Source organism: Bison bison, unplaced genomic scaffold (assembly GCF_000754665.1).
Source record: "Bison bison bison isolate TAMUID 2011002044 unplaced genomic scaffold, Bison_UMD1.0 scf7180017864517, whole genome shotgun sequence".
NCBI classification, from domain to species: domain Eukaryota; kingdom Metazoa; phylum Chordata; class Mammalia; order Artiodactyla; family Bovidae; genus Bison; species Bison bison.
Genome location: NW_011495070.1, coordinates 8,123,464 through 8,127,490, shown reverse-complemented (window position 1 = coordinate 8,127,490; position 4,027 = coordinate 8,123,464). Strand labels below are relative to the sequence as shown.

At 43.5% G+C, this 4,027-nt stretch overlaps 1 protein-coding gene across 1 annotated transcript in view; it reads left to right on the top strand.

The window, feature by feature from the left end:
- The window catches only part of TBC1D9 (TBC1 domain family, member 9 (with GRAM domain)), a gene marked incomplete at its 5' end in the record, with an annotated part of 135,646 nt that overhangs the window by 125,442 nt on the left and 6,177 nt on the right, over positions 1-4,027 (top strand). The gene's annotated exons all lie outside the window — the stretch shown is intronic.

Genomic DNA, 4,027 nt, shown 5'->3' with positions numbered 1-4,027 from the left:
AGACAGGGAGAAGGGGATGACAGAGGATGAGATGGTTGGATGGCATCACCGACTTGATGGACATGAGTTTGAGTAGGCTCCAGGAGTTGGTGATGGACAGGGAGGCCTGGCATGCTGTAGTCCCTGGGGTCACTAAGAGTCAGACGTGACTGAGCAACTAAACTGAACTGAACTTGATGAGCATAGTCATCCCTCTCACTCATCAAAACTAGAAGTTTACCAAGCTATGGCAGATATAAAAGAAGTGTCTGCTAATTCACAGTGACCTTCAAGAGTGCTAATAATTGATTCTTTAGCTAATTTGGGTATGACAGCTTCAGGCTGTCTTTACCAAATTTATCACGCAGTATTAGACATTGATGGCAAAAGGAGAATCAAGCTCCTCCTGCCCTCTGAAAAGCAAATGATTATGTGATCCCTGATGGGTATATAAGTTTCTTGAAAATGGTGAAAACACAGTCTGGCTTAGGTTAGCTTGCTGAAGGGTTTGCAAAAATTGATATCTGGTTTTCCAGTGTAATGTAACCATCAACCAGTAATTATTTTTGTCTTTTATGGCAAAATGACCTTATGGTCAATTCGTTGTGGGGTAAATCTGCTTCTGGCAAACATGTTCAGGATGAAAATACCAATGTGTAGAAAATGACAGGAATCAATATAAATATATAATTTATTTACGCTTAGGCAAACCCCAACGAGGCAAATACTCTTCAAAATCTTGGGAAAAGGAAAGAGAGGCTTGCAGTCCATGATAGTGAAAATACTGGAGAAGAGTACCTAGGCTTCTTAAAATGCAGTTGAGTTATTTGAGCAAAATAAACTCCACCTAGGTTGCTGGGAGGAGGCTCAGAGCTGTAGTCAGGCATGCAGGTCGATTACAGCTATGGAGATGGACAAGTCAACTAGGAAAGAGAAATTCTGTTCAAGTCTTTAGAAACTAAAGAAAGAATTCTGGAAAAGATGGGTCAGTAATTTCAGTGTCCATCCCCAGAAAGATCCCCCCTGAAATGAGTGACCAGATGAGTCTCTATGGAGTTAGAGATAAGAGATGACTATCTGAAGGCGCAAAGTAGCTGGATCTCCTTTTTCAGTGGTATTGCTGGAAGGCAGCTGTTCTAAACAAGCCACATAGGTCACAAAACAGCTGGTCATTGGACGTTGGAGAGTTGGAGGGAAATGGAAGCTCCTGATTCCATGACTGACTGAACCCTGCACCCAAAGCATGACAGCCAACAGAGAGTTCTCTGTATGCTGGGCTTGATGTTTGACCTCTGTGGTTGTTTCCTCATTTACAAAGTAATGATTGTCAGAACTGAAAGAAATAATTCAAGTTAAGTTCCTACAGCAGTGCCTGGCTCAGAAAGTGTTAGTTATTGTGGTCTCTACAATGACTAGGAACCCCTCTACCTGACTCAGGCAGCGATTTATACTATCAAGGTAGAGAGGCACACTAAATGTGTCAGTTACACAAAGCTGGAAGAGACGGTCAGCATGTTGGAGGACAAAAACAAGATGGAAAAAAATAATATTAGAGGAGGGAATGATTGGTAATATAAATTGATGGGGATAAATCAGAAGTCTAACATTTTTAAAAATTGTTTATTTATTTATTTGCTTATTTTTGGCTGTGCTGGGTCTTTTGCTGCACGGGGGCCTTCCGTAGTTGGGAAAAGCAGGGGCTACTCTCCTGTTTCAGAGCGTGGGCTCTAGGGCCTGTGGGCTCAGTACTTGTGGCTCAGGGACTTAGTTGCCCAGAGGCTTGTGGAATCTTCCCTGACCAGGGGTCAAACCCCTTTCCCCTGCATTGGCAAGCGGATGCTTAACCAGTGGACCACCAGGAAAATCTCCAAAAGTCTTACATTTTAAGAAATGATTGTAAAAGGACTGTATGTCTGCATATACATGCATATAGTAGTTGCAGCTATGCTTTCTAGAGTCAGACAAATCTGAGTTCAAATCCTGGGCCTGCCACTTGCTGTTAATAGCTTATGGCCTTGAACACATTACTTGGGTAAGCCTGGCCTTTTTCATCTGTAAAGTTGGGATAATAACGGTGCCCATCTCATAGAATTCTTGGGAGAGAAAATGAAATGCACATGGAAAGAAGTGAACAGAGGGTTTGTTGTTCCATTGCTCAGTGCCTGCAGCACGTCAGGCTTTCCTGTCCTTCACAAAGTGAATGGTTCACGAATGTCTATCGTTATTTTCATGATTAGTATGAGTCAGTGTGCAGATGTCTTGAGGTTTAGTTGACTGTGTAGTCCAACTCCAGACTGAGGAGTATAAACAGCTGAATGCAGACTTAGGCTGTATTAGGGGAAGAGTCAGGAACAGTTCCACTCTTTTCCACAGTGGACAAAAGCCATCTGGAACTCTCTGTCCAGAGGCAGACTGATGGACGCATTAACACATAAGGTAGATGTGAGTAAAAATAAAAAAGAGTGTACAAACCATGTCATATGAGAAAGTTGAAAAAGACTTAGAGAGGTGTAGCCTGGAGAATATGAATTTGCCTTGAAAAGGTAAGATGGTGGGAAACAGGACAGCTGTCCTTAAAATCTAAGGGATTGTTGCAATGAAGATGCAGTAGACCTATTCTATTGACTTTCAAGAGTCAGGAAGAGGAATAGTCCTACATCTTTTGTTGAGTCATAATCTCTGAGATCTGATAAGAACTGTGGAAATTTTCTTCCCCCAAAATGACATCGGCTTGTGAACACATTTTATGTTGTATGCAGTTCATGAACTTGATGAACCTGGGTCTGCAGGTTAAGGGTCCTGACTGAAGTAAAAACAACAGGAGCACTTTCAGTGTTTCTGGAATTCCCTGGTGGGATGAGATGCCTCTGGCTGGGATGAGCTCCCCATCTCTGACTCTGAGGATGTTCAAGCAGGTGCTGGATCCTCTCCTATGTGGATGTGGACATGGGAGGTCGGATGAGATAATCTCTGCTGTCCCTGTCAACCAATCCAGATCCTGTGATTCTTCTTTCCCCAAATCTCATTCATCTTGAACTCTGCGCTCTGAGGATATGTATTTACAAAGTGTTTTCTGATTCCTGAAATAACTATTGACTTTAAGGGAGGAAGTAACAAGATTCTCTTTGGATTGAAACAGTGGCGATATAATGGCAGCTGTGTGCATGCTAAGTTACTTAGTCGTGTCCGACTCTTTGTGACCCTATGGACTATAGCCCACCAGGCTTCTCTGTCCATGGGATTCTCCAGGCAAGAATACTGGAGTGGGTCGCCATGCCCTCCTCCCAGAGATTTTCCCAACCCAGGGATTGAATCTACGTCTCCTGTGGTTCCTGCATTGCAGGCTGATTCTTTACTGCTGAGCCACCAGGGAAGCCCGTAATGGCAGCTAGGTTAGGCTAAATCAAACTGAAGAACTATTTAAGAGACCAGAAGCAACTAAAAAGGATTTCTAAAATGAATAATTTGAAGCACGCTCAAACATGTATTGGTCCAGTGGTTAAGACTCCATGCTCTGAATATAGAGGGCATGGGTTCAATAGCTGGTCAGGGAACTAAGACCCCGCATGCTGCAAGGCATGGCACCAAATAAAATTAAATTTTTAAAAAATAGGCTTTAAAAACATGTATCAAGATTATTTCTGAACTCTAGCAATCATGATATTGAGGCCCAGTCACCAGCCTTTTCTTATCAGTAGTGTTAGTCGCTCAGTCATGTCTGACTCTGCGACCCCATGCATTGTAGCCCCCCAGCTCCTCTGTCCATGGAATTTTCCAGGCAAAAACACCAGAGTGGGTTGCTATTCCCTTCTCCAGGTGATCTTCTTGACCCAGGGATCAAACCCACATCTCCTACATTGGCAGGCAGATTCTTTACTGTCTGAGCCACAAGGGAAGCCCTTTGTATCAGTAACACTCATTTAATTTGTGCCAGCTGCTAATCTGCTGCTGCTACTGCTAAGTCACTTCAGTCGTGTCTGACTCTGTGGGACCCCATAGACGGCAGCCCACCAGGCTCCCCCGTCCCTGGGATTCTCCAGGCAAGAAC